This window comes from Microcebus murinus, chromosome 14, assembly GCF_040939455.1.
Source record: "Microcebus murinus isolate Inina chromosome 14, M.murinus_Inina_mat1.0, whole genome shotgun sequence".
Lineage (NCBI taxonomy): Eukaryota > Metazoa > Chordata > Mammalia > Primates > Cheirogaleidae > Microcebus > Microcebus murinus.
Window position 1 is genome coordinate 74,368,826 of NC_134117.1, and position 17,217 is coordinate 74,386,042.

Sequence of the window (17,217 nt, forward strand, 5' to 3'; positions counted from 1 at the left end):
TCTGTGGGAACCGACACGCTGGAGGAAACCTTGAGAGTCTGAGAGGGGAGGGAGTTCCAGAAGAAGGCCAGGATGTCATTTGGAGGGAGTATGTGACCAGAACTCGTCCCGTTGCTTTTGGGGTTCTATGGGCTACACGCAGGAATCTTTGGTGGTGGCACCTGATGTTGGGGGATCCGGAGTCACACCCAGACCTGCTCCACAGGCCTCCTTTTACTTTTCTCTTCGGATTCATTATTTTTAAAAAGTGTCTCTTACCTCTATGATTGCATTTTCTTTTCTCTCTCTCTTCAAGCAGATGATGGGAGTACAAGTATTCAGGTGACATGTGTTGCCCGTGCCCCCCTCCCCCCTGTGTTCTTTTTTTTTTTTTTTTTTGAGACAGAGTCTCGTTTTGCTGCCCAGGCTAGAGTGAGTGCCATGGCGTCAGCCTAGCTCACAGCAACCTCAATCTCCGGGCTCAAGCAATCCTGCTGCCTCAGCCTCCCGAGTAGTTGGGACTACAGGCATGCACCACCACGCCCGGCTGTGTTTTTCTATATATATTAGTTGGCCAATTAATTTCTTTCTATTTTTAGTAGAGACGGGGTCTCGCTCTTGCTCAGGCTGGTTTCGAACTCCTGACCTGGAGCAATCCGCCCGCCTCGGCCTCCCAGAGAGCTAGGATTACAGGCGTGAGCCACCGCGCCCGCCCCCCCCCTGTGTTCTTATTGATATACCTCTCATGTTGTTCCAGCGTATTGTGGGGGTACCAATGTTAAGGTCGGGTGCCTTGCCCTCTCCAAGCCTCCCCCCTCGGGTCAGAGCTTCAAGTGCGCCCATCCCCCAGTCGGTGCGCACCCACCCCATGCCTAATGGATGTGTATGCCCCTCCCCTCCCCCCACACGCCCGACACCCACCCGATGAAGGTGATTCCTCTCTGTCCACTTAGGCGTCCATCCGTTCGTACCAATTTGCTGGTGAGCGCGCTCACGTGGTGCTCGTGTGTCCATTCTTGGGATACCTGGCCTACTGGAACGGGTTCCAGCTCTGGCCAGGAGAACACGAGAGGCGCCCTCTCACCGCTGCTCCTCACAGCCGAATGGCACTCCGTGGTGTCCACGCGCCACATTTTATTCATGCACTCCTGGATGGATGGGCACTCGGGTCGCTTCCACGTCTTTGCGATTGTGAATTGTGCCCTAACTGTCACCCTAACCCTTACCCAGCCCGTCTCCACTGCCCCTGCCTGACGCACTCCTCCCCGGCCAGGCCCGTCACTGTCCTGGGCCCCCGCCTGACCGGCTCCTCCCCGCCCGGCCTCTCACCGTCCTCGGCCCCTGCCTGACCGGCTCCTCCGTCGCCTGGGCCTTCCAAGGGCTTGGTGTGGACGCTGCTTCCAGGAAGCCCTCCAGAAACCCGGCAGCAGGGTGGCCGCAGCAGTCTCCAGCAGCCGTCCCTAAGTCGCGTGAGTGCGGGGGACGTGCCCCCGCTGTGCCGCGGGGGCCCAGCCTGGTGTCTTCCCTGAGGCCCTGCGGCTGGCTGCCGGCTGGGCTGCCCCTCCCCGCAAGGGGAGAGCCGCGGAGGTGGGGACCGCCTCCTGATGGGGACGTACACGCAGCTCTCCACGTCGGATTCCGGGGCTCTCTGTCCTGCCCGAAGGCCCAGCTGGCCTGCGGGTCCTTAGAGTGGCAAAAACATCCGAAAACTGAGATTGAGGGTCCGGTGGGTGTCTGCACTTTTGTGCTGGGCACCCCAGGGAGGCCCGGGGGCTGGCTGGACAACGTGGTCTGCTGGGCGGGGGGGTTGGAGGAGCAACTGATGCCCTTTGCACTTCGGGTAGCAAGAGTCTGAGCAAGAGTCTCTGAGCCCTGTGCCCTGTGGGGGGGGGCGGGGGGGAGGAGGAGGAGGAGGAGGAGGAGGAGGAGGTGGGAAGGGCCGGGGCCTGCAGTCCTGTTCCCGGGGTGGCACGGCAAGTGGCCTCTTCCACAGGCTGCTTGGCCTGGGCTCCCTGCACCTGGGCCTTTGGAGGACCGGCCCTGTGCTTGCCAACACTTCCTGCAGGGACCCAGAGCTGGGAGGTGGCATCTCTCAGCCCTGGGTCGGGCAGAGCCCCAGCGGGCCATGCCCACAACCTCTCTCAGCACCGGTCCCCCAGAAGGCTCCTTTGGGACCAGGATTCTCTTGCGGTGACTCTTTAAGGTCTGGCCCCTGGATGGAGGGGCACCAGGAGTAGAGGAGCAGGAAGGGGAAGGGGGTGGCCATGCGAGGGGACACTTTGAGGCCGAGTCCCAGCTTCAGCCTGATCCTCCTGGGAACCCCGCTCTGAGACAAGGAGCCGGGCTTCGCATTCCCACAGCAGCCAGTCGTGGGCTGAGGACACCTGGGGCGTTGGGAACTCCCTGGCTTCTCCTTGGTTTAACGTCTAGAGCTGCTTGTGAATCGCGCCGCCACACACACCCGAGCGCAGGTGTCTTCCGCACAGACTGCGGGCCTCGCTCTTCTGAACGCCGCTAGCTCGCCACCCACCCACGGGTGAACCTGGTCAGGGTGCTTTCTCTAAGGGGCAGACTCTTTTCCGGGCGGGCTACCGGTGTCTCTGTTTGCTCGTTTCTTTCTTCCATTTCGGGAAAGTCTTCCTTGCTGGGTGTGGAAATCTCCTATGCCTTCCCTCGCCTATTCTGTCAGCTTTCAAATTCTCTTTCAGTTGCCACCCTCACAGATGGATTAGGAAACTCTTTCCGGTGCACTCATTAGTGAAATGACCTCCAGGAAGCTGGAATCCAATATCTAATGGCCGATTTTTAGCGAGTCCACACGCCAGGGTGGTCGGGGTCCAATGCAGCCCCGGCCAGGCCCAGGCCCCTTGGACTGGGCCACAGGAGGACACGGAGGAGGGTCCCGGCCCCCACGAAGCGGTGCCGGCAGTTCTCCACGGGCTTGGGCGTTTTCCAGAGGTAGGAGATGGAGGGGACTGATTTCTTCAGCGCCCCCCAAACCACGCCACCCCACCCCACCCATGGGACACATCCCCAGAGAGAGACGCCCCATACACTGGCTGTGCCCCAGCCCTGGCCCGGGGGAATAGGCGGCAGCCCACCCACAGGGCGAGGGGGGGGGGGCGCAGCTGAAAGGGGTTGTGGGGGAGGGCGGCCCCTGGCTGGGGTCAAAGGGCGAGCGTCCCGCGCGTGCGCAGTCAGCGGCAGGCAGCGACGCGCTGGGGGTGGGCAGCGGGTAGGTGAAGGAGGCCGGGCGAGGAGACGAGGGGGGCTGGGAGGGCTCCACCTTGGCGAGTCCAGCCGTGGAGGCGCATCTTGTGTGAGTGTGAGTGAGTGTGAGTGTGTGTGTGTGTGTATACAGAGACAGCCCCCCGCCCCGCCCCGCCCATCACCCCGTCCCTGGGAGCCCGCGGGACCCGGCCGGAGAACTCAACCGGCCCGGCCCGGCGCGGGGCCTGGGGCGGGAGGCGGCGGCGGGGAAGCCCAGAGAGGCTCGGCTTCTTGAGCGGGGCAGGGGCGCCCTCCGCCGCCGTCTAGGGCCACACCACCCTGAACGCCCCCGATCTCGTCTGGTCTCGGAAGCTAAGCAGGGTCGGGCCTGGTTAGTACTTGGATGGGAGACCGCCTGGGAATACCGGGTGCCACAGGCTGCTGCTTTTTTTTTTTTTTTTTTTTTTTTGCCTCTTGTTGTGTCCCCTTTCTGGGAGCGCGGCGGCGGCCCGGGGTGGGGGTCACCCCCACCCTCAGCGCCCGCCCGCGGTGCCTGGCGCCCCAGCCCGCACCGTGGGGCCTCCTCTTGTCCCAAGCCGCGACACCGCCGCCACGCGGCAGCATGCGTGGCATCTGGACTGTCAGGTCTCAGACCAAAGGTCTGCTCTGTGGGAACCGACACGCTGGAGGAAACCTTGAGAGTCTGAGAGGGGAGGGAGTTCCAGAAGAAGGCCAGGATGTCATTTGGAGGGAGTATGTGACCAGAACTCGTCCCGTTGCTTTTGGGGTTCTATGGGCTACACGCAGGAATCTTTGGTGGTGGCACCTGATGTTGGGGGATCCGGAGTCACACCCAGACCTGCTCCACAGGCCTCCTTTTACTTTTCTCTTCGGATTCATTATTTTTAAAAAGTGTCTCTTACCTCTATGATTGCATTTTCTTTTCTCTCTCTCTTCAAGCAGATGATGGGAGTACAAGTATTCAGGTGACATGTGTTGCCCGTGCCCCCCTCCCCCCTGTGTTCTTTTTTTTTTTTTTTTTTTGAGACAGAGTCTCGTTTTGCTGCCCAGGCTAGAGTGAGTGCCATGGCGTCAGCCTAGCTCACAGCAACCTCAATCTCCGGGCTCAAGCAATCCTGCTGCCTCAGCCTCCCGAGTAGTTGGGACTACAGGCATGCACCACCACGCCCGGCTGTGTTTTTCTATATATATTAGTTGGCCAATTAATTTCTTTCTATTTTTAGTAGAGACGGGGTCTCGCTCTTGCTCAGGCTGGTTTCGAACTCCTGACCTGGAGCAATCCGCCCGCCTCGGCCTCCCAGAGAGCTAGGATTACAGGCGTGAGCCACCGCGCCCGCCCCCCCCTGTGTTCTTATTCATATACCTCTCATGTTGTTCCAGCGTATTGTGGGGGTACCAATGTTAAGGTCGGGTGCCTTGCCCTCTCCAAGCCTCCCCCCTCGGGTCAGAGCTTCAAGTGCGCCCATCCCCCAGTCGGTGCGCACCCACCCCATGCCTAATGGATGTGTATGCCCCTCCCCTCCCCCCACACGCCCGACACCCACCCGATGAAGGTGATTCCTCTCTGTCCACTTAGGCGTCCATCCGTTCGTACCAATTTGCTGGTGAGCGCGCTCACGTGGTGCTCGTGTGTCCATTCTTGGGATACCTGGCCTACTGGAACGGGTTCCAGCTCTGGCCAGGAGAACACGAGAGGCGCCCTCTCACCGCTGCTCCTCACAGCCGAATGGCACTCCGTGGTGTCCACGCGCCACATTTTATTCATGCACTCCTGGATGGATGGGCACTCGGGTCGCTTCCACGTCTTTGCGATTGTGAATTGTGCCCTAACTGTCACCCTAACCCTTACCCAGCCCGTCTCCACTGCCCCTGCCTGACGCACTCCTCCCCGGCCAGGCCCGTCACTGTCCTGGGCCCCCGCCTGACCGGCTCCTCCCCGCCCGGCCTCTCACCGTCCTCGGCCCCTGCCTGACCGGCTCCTCCGTCGCCTGGGCCTTCCAAGGGCTTGGTGTGGACGCTGCTTCCAGGAAGCCCTCCAGAAACCCGGCAGCAGGGTGGCCGCAGCAGTCTCCAGCAGCCGTCCCTAAGTCGCGTGAGTGCGGGGGACGTGCCCCCGCTGTGCCGCGGGGGCCCAGCCTGGTGTCTTCCCTGAGGCCCTGCGGCTGGCTGCCGGCTGGGCTGCCCCTCCCCGCAAGGGGAGAGCCGCGGAGGTGGGGACCGCCTCCTGATGGGGACGTACACGCAGCTCTCCACGTCGGATTCCGGGGCTCTCTGTCCTGCCCGAAGGCCCAGCTGGCCTGCGGGTCCTTAGAGTGGCAAAAACATCCGAAAACTGAGATTGAGGGTCCGGTGGGTGTCTGCACTTTTGTGCTGGGCACCCCAGGGAGGCCCGGGGGCTGGCTGGACAACGTGGTCTGCTGGGCGGGGGGGTTGGAGGAGCAACTGATGCCCTTTGCACTTCGGGTAGCAAGAGTCTGAGCAAGAGTCTCTGAGCCCTGTGCCCTGTGGGGGGGGGCGGGGGGGAGGAGGAGGAGGAGGAGGAGGAGGAGGAGGTGGGAAGGGCCGGGGCCTGCAGTCCTGTTCCCGGGGTGGCACGGCAAGTGGCCTCTTCCACAGGCTGCTTGGCCTGGGCTCCCTGCACCTGGGCCTTTGGAGGACCGGCCCTGTGCTTGCCAACACTTCCTGCAGGGACCCAGAGCTGGGAGGTGGCATCTCTCAGCCCTGGGTCGGGCAGAGCCCCAGCGGGCCATGCCCACAACCTCTCTCAGCACCGGTCCCCCAGAAGGCTCCTTTGGGACCAGGATTCTCTTGCGGTGACTCTTTAAGGTCTGGCCCCTGGATGGAGGGGCACCAGGAGTAGAGGAGCAGGAAGGGGAAGGGGGTGGCCATGCGAGGGGACACTTTGAGGCCGAGTCCCAGCTTCAGCCTGATCCTCCTGGGAACCCCGCTCTGAGACAAGGAGCCGGGCTTCGCATTCCCACAGCAGCCAGTCGTGGGCTGAGGACACCTGGGGCGTTGGGAACTCCCTGGCTTCTCCTTGGTTTAACGTCTAGAGCTGCTTGTGAATCGCGCCGCCACACACACCCGAGCGCAGGTGTCTTCCGCACAGACTGCGGGCCTCGCTCTTCTGAACGCCGCTAGCTCGCCACCCACCCACGGGTGAACCTGGTCAGGGTGCTTTCTCTAAGGGGCAGACTCTTTTCCGGGCGGGCTACCGGTGTCTCTGTTTGCTCGTTTCTTTCTTCCATTTCGGGAAAGTCTTCCTTGCTGGGTGTGGAAATCTCCTATGCCTTCCCTCGCCTATTCTGTCAGCTTTCAAATTCTCTTTCAGTTGCCACCCTCACAGATGGATTAGGAAACTCTTTCCGGTGCACTCATTAGTGAAATGACCTCCAGGAAGCTGGAATCCAATATCTAATGGCCGATTTTTAGCGAGTCCACACGCCAGGGTGGTCGGGGTCCAATGCAGCCCCGGCCAGGCCCAGGCCCCTTGGACTGGGCCACAGGAGGACACGGAGGAGGGTCCCGGCCCCCACGAAGCGGTGCCGGCAGTTCTCCACGGGCTTGGGCGTTTTCCAGAGGTAGGAGATGGAGGGGACTGATTTCTTCAGCGCCCCCCAAACCACGCCACCCCACCCCACCCATGGGACACATCCCCAGAGAGAGACGCCCCATACACTGGCTGTGCCCCAGCCCTGGCCCGGGGGAATAGGCGGCAGCCCACCCACAGGGCGAGGGGGGGGGGCGCAGCTGAAAGGGGTTGTGGGGGAGGGCGGCCCCTGGCTGGGGTCAAAGGGCGAGCGTCCCGCGCGTGCGCAGTCAGCGGCAGGCAGCGACGCGCTGGGGGTGGGCAGCGGGTAGGTGAAGGAGGCCGGGCGAGGAGACGAGGGGGGCTGGGAGGGCTCCACCTTGGCGAGTCCAGCCGTGGAGGCGCATCTTGTGTGAGTGTGAGTGAGTGTGAGTGTGTGTGTGTGTGTATACAGAGACAGCCCCCCGCCCCGCCCCGCCCATCACCCCGTCCCTGGGAGCCCGCGGGACCCGGCCGGAGAACTCAACCGGCCCGGCCCGGCGCGGGGCCTGGGGCGGGAGGCGGCGGCGGGGAAGCCCAGAGAGGCTCGGCTTCTTGAGCGGGGCAGGGGCGCCCTCCGCCGCCGTCTAGGGCCACACCACCCTGAACGCCCCCGATCTCGTCTGGTCTCGGAAGCTAAGCAGGGTCGGGCCTGGTTAGTACTTGGATGGGAGACCGCCTGGGAATACCGGGTGCCACAGGCTGCTGCTTTTTTTTTTTTTTTTTTTTTTTTGCCTCTTGTTGTGTCCCCTTTCTGGGAGCGCGGCGGCGGCCCGGGGTGGGGGTCACCCCCACCCTCAGCGCCCGCCCGCGGTGCCTGGCGCCCCAGCCCGCACCGTGGGGCCTCCTCTTGTCCCAAGCCGCGACACCGCCGCCACGCGGCAGCATGCGTGGCATCTGGACTGTCAGGTCTCAGACCAAAGGTCTGCTCTGTGGGAACCGACACGCTGGAGGAAACCTTGAGAGTCTGAGAGGGGAGGGAGTTCCAGAAGAAGGCCAGGATGTCATTTGGAGGGAGTATGTGACCAGAACTCGTCCCGTTGCTTTTGGGGTTCTATGGGCTACACGCAGGAATCTTTGGTGGTGGCACCTGATGTTGGGGGATCCGGAGTCACACCCAGACCTGCTCCACAGGCCTCCTTTTACTTTTCTCTTCGGATTCATTATTTTTAAAAAGTGTCTCTTACCTCTAGGATTGCATTTTCTTTTCTCTCTCTCTTCAAGCAGATGATGGGAGTACAAGTATTCAGGTGACATGTGTTGCCCGTGCCCCCCTCCCCCCTGTGTTCTTTTTTTTTTTTTTTTTTGAGACAGAGTCTCGTTTTGCTGCCCAGGCTAGAGTGAGTGCCATGGCGTCAGCCTAGCTCACAGCAACCTCAATCTCCGGGCTCAAGCAATCCTGCTGCCTCAGCCTCCCGAGTAGTTGGGACTACAGGCATGCACCACCACGCCCGGCTGTGTTTTTCTATATATATTAGTTGGCCAATTAATTTCTTTCTATTTTTAGTAGAGACGGGGTCTCGCTCTTGCTCAGGCTGGTTTCGAACTCCTGACCTGGAGCAATCCGCCCGCCTCGGCCTCCCAGAGAGCTAGGATTACAGGCGTGAGCCACCGCGCCCGCCCCCCCCTGTGTTCTTATTCATATACCTCTCATGTTGTTCCAGCGTATTGTGGGGGTACCAATGTTAAGGTCGGGTGCCTTGCCCTCTCCAAGCCTCCCCCCTCGGGTCAGAGCTTCAAGTGCGCCCATCCCCCAGTCGGTGCGCACCCACCCCATGCCTAATGGATGTGTATGCCCCTCCCCTCCCCCCACACGCCCGACACCCACCCGATGAAGGTGATTCCTCTCTGTCCACTTAGGCGTCCATCCGTTCGTACCAATTTGCTGGTGAGCGCGCTCACGTGGTGCTCGTGTGTCCATTCTTGGGATACCTGGCCTACTGGAACGGGTTCCAGCTCTGGCCAGGAGAACACGAGAGGCGCCCTCTCACCGCTGCTCCTCACAGCCGAATGGCACTCCGTGGTGTCCACGCGCCACATTTTATTCATGCACTCCTGGATGGATGGGCACTCGGGTCGCTTCCACGTCTTTGCGATTGTGAATTGTGCCCTAACTGTCACCCTAACCCTTACCCAGCCCGTCTCCACTGCCCCTGCCTGACGCACTCCTCCCCGGCCAGGCCCGTCACTGTCCTGGGCCCCCGCCTGACCGGCTCCTCCCCGCCCGGCCTCTCACCGTCCTCGGCCCCTGCCTGACCGGCTCCTCCGTCGCCTGGGCCTTCCAAGGGCTTGGTGTGGACGCTGCTTCCAGGAAGCCCTCCAGAAACCCGGCAGCAGGGTGGCCGCAGCAGTCTCCAGCAGCCGTCCCTAAGTCGCGTGAGTGCGGGGGACGTGCCCCCGCTGTGCCGCGGGGGCCCAGCCTGGTGTCTTCCCTGAGGCCCTGCGGCTGGCTGCCGGCTGGGCTGCCCCTCCCCGCAAGGGGAGAGCCGCGGAGGTGGGGACCGCCTCCTGATGGGGACGTACACGCAGCTCTCCACGTCGGATTCCGGGGCTCTCTGTCCTGCCCGAAGGCCCAGCTGGCCTGCGGGTCCTTAGAGTGGCAAAAACATCCGAAAACTGAGATTGAGGGTCCGGTGGGTGTCTGCACTTTTGTGCTGGGCACCCCAGGGAGGCCCGGGGGCTGGCTGGACAACGTGGTCTGCTGGGCGGGGGGGTTGGAGGAGCAACTGATGCCCTTTGCACTTCGGGTAGCAAGAGTCTGAGCAAGAGTCTCTGAGCCCTGTGCCCTGTGGGGGGGGGCGGGGGGGAGGAGGAGGAGGAGGAGGAGGAGGAGGAGGTGGGAAGGGCCGGGGCCTGCAGTCCTGTTCCCGGGGTGGCACGGCAAGTGGCCTCTTCCACAGGCTGCTTGGCCTGGGCTCCCTGCACCTGGGCCTTTGGAGGACCGGCCCTGTGCTTGCCAACACTTCCTGCAGGGACCCAGAGCTGGGAGGTGGCATCTCTCAGCCCTGGGTCGGGCAGAGCCCCAGCGGGCCATGCCCACAACCTCTCTCAGCACCGGTCCCCCAGAAGGCTCCTTTGGGACCAGGATTCTCTTGCGGTGACTCTTTAAGGTCTGGCCCCTGGATGGAGGGGCACCAGGAGTAGAGGAGCAGGAAGGGGAAGGGGGTGGCCATGCGAGGGGACACTTTGAGGCCGAGTCCCAGCTTCAGCCTGATCCTCCTGGGAACCCCGCTCTGAGACAAGGAGCCGGGCTTCGCATTCCCACAGCAGCCAGTCGTGGGCTGAGGACACCTGGGGCGTTGGGAACTCCCTGGCTTCTCCTTGGTTTAACGTCTGGAGCTGCTTGTGAATCGCGCCGCCACACACACCCGAGCGCAGGTGTCTTCCGCACAGACTGCGGGCCTCGCTCTTCTGAACGCCGCTAGCTCGCCACCCACCCACGGGTGAACCTGGTCAGGGTGCTTTCTCTAAGGGGCAGACTCTTTTCCGGGCGGGCTACCGGTGTCTCTGTTTGCTCGTTTCTTTCTTCCATTTCGGGAAAGTCTTCCTTGCTGGGTGTGGAAATCTCCTATGCCTTCCCTCGCCTATTCTGTCAGCTTTCAAATTCTCTTTCAGTTGCCACCCTCACAGATGGATTAGGAAACTCTTTCCGGTGCACTCATTAGTGAAATGACCTCCAGGAAGCTGGAATCCAATATCTAATGGCCGATTTTTAGCGAGTCCACACGCCAGGGTGGTCGGGGTCCAATGCAGCCCCGGCCAGGCCCAGGCCCCTTGGACTGGGCCACAGGAGGACACGGAGGAGGGTCCCGGCCCCCACGAAGCGGTGCCGGCAGTTCTCCACGGGCTTGGGCGTTTTCCAGAGGTAGGAGATGGAGGGGACTGATTTCTTCAGCGCCCCCCAAACCACGCCACCCCACCCCACCCATGGGACACATCCCCAGAGAGAGACGCCCCATACACTGGCTGTGCCCCAGCCCTGGCCCGGGGGAATAGGCGGCAGCCCACCCACAGGGCGAGGGGGGGGGGCGCAGCTGAAAGGGGTTGTGGGGGAGGGCGGCCCCTGGCTGGGGTCAAAGGGCGAGCGTCCCGCGCGTGCGCAGTCAGCGGCAGGCAGCGACGCGCTGGGGGTGGGCAGCGGGTAGGTGAAGGAGGCCGGGCGAGGAGACGAGGGGGGCTGGGAGGGCTCCACCTTGGCGAGTCCAGCCGTGGAGGCGCATCTTGTGTGAGTGTGAGTGAGTGTGAGTGTGTGTGTGTGTGTATACAGAGACAGCCCCCCGCCCCGCCCCGCCCATCACCCCGTCCCTGGGAGCCCGCGGGACCCGGCCGGAGAACTCAACCGGCCCGGCCCGGCGCGGGGCCTGGGGCGGGAGGCGGCGGCGGGGAAGCCCAGAGAGGCTCGGCTTCTTGAGCGGGGCAGGGGCGCCCTCCGCCGCCGTCTAGGGCCACACCACCCTGAACGCCCCCGATCTCGTCTGGTCTCGGAAGCTAAGCAGGGTCGGGCCTGGTTAGTACTTGGATGGGAGACCGCCTGGGAATACCGGGTGCCACAGGCTGCTGCTTTTTTTTTTTTTTTTTTTTTTTTGCCTCTTGTTGTGTCCCCTTTCTGGGAGCGCGGCGGCGGCCCGGGGTGGGGGTCACCCCCACCCTCAGCGCCCGCCCGCGGTGCCTGGCGCCCCAGCCCGCACCGTGGGGCCTCCTCTTGTCCCAAGCCGCGACACCGCCGCCACGCGGCAGCATGCGTGGCATCTGGACTGTCAGGTCTCAGACCAAAGGTCTGCTCTGTGGGAACCGACACGCTGGAGGAAACCTTGAGAGTCTGAGAGGGGAGGGAGTTCCAGAAGAAGGCCAGGATGTCATTTGGAGGGAGTATGTGACCAGAACTCGTCCCGTTGCTTTTGGGGTTCTATGGGCTACACGCAGGAATCTTTGGTGGTGGCACCTGATGTTGGGGGATCCGGAGTCACACCCAGACCTGCTCCACAGGCCTCCTTTTACTTTTCTCTTCGGATTCATTATTTTTAAAAAGTGTCTCTTACCTCTAGGATTGCATTTTCTTTTCTCTCTCTCTTCAAGCAGATGATGGGAGTACAAGTATTCAGGTGACATGTGTTGCCCGTGCCCCCCTCCCCCCTGTGTTCTTTTTTTTTTTTTTTTTTGAGACAGAGTCTCGTTTTGCTGCCCAGGCTAGAGTGAGTGCCATGGCGTCAGCCTAGCTCACAGCAACCTCAATCTCCGGGCTCAAGCAATCCTGCTGCCTCAGCCTCCCGAGTAGTTGGGACTACAGGCATGCACCACCACGCCCGGCTGTGTTTTTCTATATATATTAGTTGGCCAATTAATTTCTTTCTATTTTTAGTAGAGACGGGGTCTCGCTCTTGCTCAGGCTGGTTTCGAACTCCTGACCTGGAGCAATCCGCCCGCCTCGGCCTCCCAGAGAGCTAGGATTACAGGCGTGAGCCACCGCGCCCGCCCCCCCCCTGTGTTCTTATTGATATACCTCTCATGTTGTTCCAGCGTATTGTGGGGGTACCAATGTTAAGGTCGGGTGCCTTGCCCTCTCCAAGCCTCCCCCCTCGGGTCAGAGCTTCAAGTGCGCCCATCCCCCAGTCGGTGCGCACCCACCCCATGCCTAATGGATGTGTATGCCCCTCCCCTCCCCCCACACGCCCGACACCCACCCGATGAAGGTGATTCCTCTCTGTCCACTTAGGCGTCCATCCGTTCGTACCAATTTGCTGGTGAGCGCGCTCACGTGGTGCTCGTGTGTCCATTCTTGGGATACCTGGCCTACTGGAACGGGTTCCAGCTCTGGCCAGGAGAACACGAGAGGCGCCCTCTCACCGCTGCTCCTCACAGCCGAATGGCACTCCGTGGTGTCCACGCGCCACATTTTATTCATGCACTCCTGGATGGATGGGCACTCGGGTCGCTTCCACGTCTTTGCGATTGTGAATTGTGCCCTAACTGTCACCCTAACCCTTACCCAGCCCGTCTCCACTGCCCCTGCCTGACGCACTCCTCCCCGGCCAGGCCCGTCACTGTCCTGGGCCCCCGCCTGACCGGCTCCTCCCCGCCCGGCCTCTCACCGTCCTCGGCCCCTGCCTGACCGGCTCCTCCGTCGCCTGGGCCTTCCAAGGGCTTGGTGTGGACGCTGCTTCCAGGAAGCCCTCCAGAAACCCGGCAGCAGGGTGGCCGCAGCAGTCTCCAGCAGCCGTCCCTAAGTCGCGTGAGTGCGGGGGACGTGCCCCCGCTGTGCCGCGGGGGCCCAGCCTGGTGTCTTCCCTGAGGCCCTGCGGCTGGCTGCCGGCTGGGCTGCCCCTCCCCGCAAGGGGAGAGCCGCGGAGGTGGGGACCGCCTCCTGATGGGGACGTACACGCAGCTCTCCACGTCGGATTCCGGGGCTCTCTGTCCTGCCCGAAGGCCCAGCTGGCCTGCGGGTCCTTAGAGTGGCAAAAACATCCGAAAACTGAGATTGAGGGTCCGGTGGGTGTCTGCACTTTTGTGCTGGGCACCCCAGGGAGGCCCGGGGGCTGGCTGGACAACGTGGTCTGCTGGGCGGGGGGGTTGGAGGAGCAACTGATGCCCTTTGCACTTCGGGTAGCAAGAGTCTGAGCAAGAGTCTCTGAGCCCTGTGCCCTGTGGGGGGGGGCGGGGGGGAGGAGGAGGAGGAGGAGGAGGAGGAGGAGGTGGGAAGGGCCGGGGCCTGCAGTCCTGTTCCCGGGGTGGCACGGCAAGTGGCCTCTTCCACAGGCTGCTTGGCCTGGGCTCCCTGCACCTGGGCCTTTGGAGGACCGGCCCTGTGCTTGCCAACACTTCCTGCAGGGACCCAGAGCTGGGAGGTGGCATCTCTCAGCCCTGGGTCGGGCAGAGCCCCAGCGGGCCATGCCCACAACCTCTCTCAGCACCGGTCCCCCAGAAGGCTCCTTTGGGACCAGGATTCTCTTGCGGTGACTCTTTAAGGTCTGGCCCCTGGATGGAGGGGCACCAGGAGTAGAGGAGCAGGAAGGGGAAGGGGGTGGCCATGCGAGGGGACACTTTGAGGCCGAGTCCCAGCTTCAGCCTGATCCTCCTGGGAACCCCGCTCTGAGACAAGGAGCCGGGCTTCGCATTCCCACAGCAGCCAGTCGTGGGCTGAGGACACCTGGGGCGTTGGGAACTCCCTGGCTTCTCCTTGGTTTAACGTCTAGAGCTGCTTGTGAATCGCGCCGCCACACACACCCGAGCGCAGGTGTCTTCCGCACAGACTGCGGGCCTCGCTCTTCTGAACGCCGCTAGCTCGCCACCCACCCACGGGTGAACCTGGTCAGGGTGCTTTCTCTAAGGGGCAGACTCTTTTCCGGGCGGGCTACCGGTGTCTCTGTTTGCTCGTTTCTTTCTTCCATTTCGGGAAAGTCTTCCTTGCTGGGTGTGGAAATCTCCTATGCCTTCCCTCGCCTATTCTGTCAGCTTTCAAATTCTCTTTCAGTTGCCACCCTCACAGATGGATTAGGAAACTCTTTCCGGTGCACTCATTAGTGAAATGACCTCCAGGAAGCTGGAATCCAATATCTAATGGCCGATTTTTAGCGAGTCCACACGCCAGGGTGGTCGGGGTCCAATGCAGCCCCGGCCAGGCCCAGGCCCCTTGGACTGGGCCACAGGAGGACACGGAGGAGGGTCCCGGCCCCCACGAAGCGGTGCCGGCAGTTCTCCACGGGCTTGGGCGTTTTCCAGAGGTAGGAGATGGAGGGGACTGATTTCTTCAGCGCCCCCCAAACCACGCCACCCCACCCCACCCATGGGACACATCCCCAGAGAGAGACGCCCCATACACTGGCTGTGCCCCAGCCCTGGCCCGGGGGAATAGGCGGCAGCCCACCCACAGGGCGAGGGGGGGGGGCGCAGCTGAAAGGGGTTGTGGGGGAGGGCGGCCCCTGGCTGGGGTCAAAGGGCGAGCGTCCCGCGCGTGCGCAGTCAGCGGCAGGCAGCGACGCGCTGGGGGTGGGCAGCGGGTAGGTGAAGGAGGCCGGGCGAGGAGACGAGGGGGGCTGGGAGGGCTCCACCTTGGCGAGTCCAGCCGTGGAGGCGCATCTTGTGTGAGTGTGAGTGAGTGTGAGTGTGTGTGTGTGTGTATACAGAGACAGCCCCCCGCCCCGCCCCGCCCATCACCCCGTCCCTGGGAGCCCGCGGGACCCGGCCGGAGAACTCAACCGGCCCGGCCCGGCGCGGGGCCTGGGGCGGGAGGCGGCGGCGGGGAAGCCCAGAGAGGCTCGGCTTCTTGAGCGGGGCAGGGGCGCCCTCCGCCGCCGTCTAGGGCCACACCACCCTGAACGCCCCCGATCTCGTCTGGTCTCGGAAGCTAAGCAGGGTCGGGCCTGGTTAGTACTTGGATGGGAGACCGCCTGGGAATACCGGGTGCCACAGGCTGCTGCTTTTTTTTTTTTTTTTTTTTTTTTGCCTCTTGTTGTGTCCCCTTTCTGGGAGCGCGGCGGCGGCCCGGGGTGGGGGTCACCCCCACCCTCAGCGCCCGCCCGCGGTGCCTGGCGCCCCAGCCCGCACCGTGGGGCCTCCTCTTGTCCCAAGCCGCGACACCGCCGCCACGCGGCAGCATGCGTGGCATCTGGACTGTCAGGTCTCAGACCAAAGGTCTGCTCTGTGGGAACCGACACGCTGGAGGAAACCTTGAGAGTCTGAGAGGGGAGGGAGTTCCAGAAGAAGGCCAGGATGTCATTTGGAGGGAGTATGTGACCAGAACTCGTCCCGTTGCTTTTGGGGTTCTATGGGCTACACGCAGGAATCTTTGGTGGTGGCACCTGATGTTGGGGGATCCGGAGTCACACCCAGACCTGCTCCACAGGCCTCCTTTTACTTTTCTCTTCGGATTCATTATTTTTAAAAAGTGTCTCTTACCTCTATGATTGCATTTTCTTTTCTCTCTCTCTTCAAGCAGATGATGGGAGTACAAGTATTCAGGTGACATGTGTTGCCCGTGCCCCCCTCCCCCCTGTGTTCTTTTTTTTTTTTTTTTTTGAGACAGAGTCTCGTTTTGCTGCCCAGGCTAGAGTGAGTGCCATGGCGTCAGCCTAGCTCACAGCAACCTCAATCTCCGGGCTCAAGCAATCCTGCTGCCTCAGCCTCCCGAGTAGTTGGGACTACAGGCATGCACCACCACGCCCGGCTGTGTTTTTCTATATATATTAGTTGGCCAATTAATTTCTTTCTATTTTTAGTAGAGACGGGGTCTCGCTCTTGCTCAGGCTGGTTTCGAACTCCTGACCTGGAGCAATCCGCCCGCCTCGGCCTCCCAGAGAGCTAGGATTACAGGCGTGAGCCACCGCGCCCGCCCCCCCCTGTGTTCTTATTCATATACCTCTCATGTTGTTCCAGCGTATTGTGGGGGTACCAATGTTAAGGTCGGGTGCCTTGCCCTCTCCAAGCCTCCCCCCTCGGGTCAGAGCTTCAAGTGCGCCCATCCCCCAGTCGGTGCGCACCCACCCCATGCCTAATGGATGTGTATGCCCCTCCCCTCCCCCCACACGCCCGACACCCACCCGATGAAGGTGATTCCTCTCTGTCCACTTAGGCGTCCATCCGTTCGTACCAATTTGCTGGTGAGCGCGCTCACGTGGTGCTCGTGTGTCCATTCTTGGGATACCTGGCCTACTGGAACGGGTTCCAGCTCTGGCCAGGAGAACACGAGAGGCGCCCTCTCACCGCTGCTCCTCACAGCCGAATGGCACTCCGTGGTGTCCACGCGCCACATTTTATTCATGCACTCCTGGATGGATGGGCACTCGGGTCGCTTCCACGTCTTTGCGATTGTGAATTGTGCCCTAACTGTCACCCTAACCCTTACCCAGCCCGTCTCCACTGCCCCTGCCTGACGCACTCCTCCCCGGCCAGGCCCGTCACTGTCCTGGGCCCCCGCCTGACCGGCTCCTCCCCGCCCGGCCTCTCACCGTCCTCGGCCCCTGCCTGACCGGCTCCTCCGTCGCCTGGGCCTTCCAAGGGCTTGGTGTGGACGCTGCTTCCAGGAAGCCCTCCAGAAACCCGGCAGCAGGGTGGCCGCAGCAGTCTCCAGCAGCCGTCCCTAAGTCGCGTGAGTGCGGGGGACGTGCCCCCGCTGTGCCGCGGGGGCCCAGCCTGGTGTCTTCCCTGAGGCCCTGCGGCTGGCTGCCGGCTGGGCTGCCCCTCCCCGCAAGGGGAGAGCCGCGGAGGTGGGGACCGCCTCCTGATGGGGACGTACACGCAGCTCTCCACGTCGGATTCCGGGGCTCTCTGTCCTGCCCGAAGGCCCAGCTGGCCTGCGGGTCCTTAGAGTGGCAAAAACATCCGAAAACTGAGATTGAGGGTCCGGTGGGTGTCTGCACTTTTGTGCTGGGCACCCCAGGGAGGCCCGGGGGCTGGCTGGACAACGTGGTCTGCTGGGCGGGGGGGTTGGAGGAGCAACTGATGCC

At 62.5% G+C, this 17,217-nt stretch overlaps 4 non-coding genes across 4 annotated transcripts; all 4 read left to right on the plus strand.

Moving 5' to 3' along the window:
* The first annotated feature begins 3,510 nt into the window (after positions 1-3,510).
* On the plus strand, positions 3,511-3,629 carry LOC142875936 (5S ribosomal RNA). Its single transcript, XR_012923159.1, has one exon. It is a non-coding gene; the product is annotated as a 5S ribosomal RNA (ribosomal RNA).
* Positions 3,630-7,363: 3,734 nt separating this feature from the next.
* On the plus strand, positions 7,364-7,482 carry LOC142875948 (5S ribosomal RNA). The gene has a single exon (XR_012923160.1). It is a non-coding gene; the product is annotated as a 5S ribosomal RNA (ribosomal RNA).
* A 3,733-nt stretch (positions 7,483-11,215) lies between these two features.
* On the plus strand, positions 11,216-11,334 carry LOC142875959 (5S ribosomal RNA). Its single transcript, XR_012923161.1, has one exon. It is a non-coding gene; the product is annotated as a 5S ribosomal RNA (ribosomal RNA).
* Positions 11,335-15,068: 3,734 nt separating this feature from the next.
* On the plus strand, positions 15,069-15,187 carry LOC142875970 (5S ribosomal RNA). Its single transcript, XR_012923162.1, has one exon. It is a non-coding gene; the product is annotated as a 5S ribosomal RNA (ribosomal RNA).
* The last annotated feature ends 2,030 nt before the right edge of the window (positions 15,188-17,217 follow it).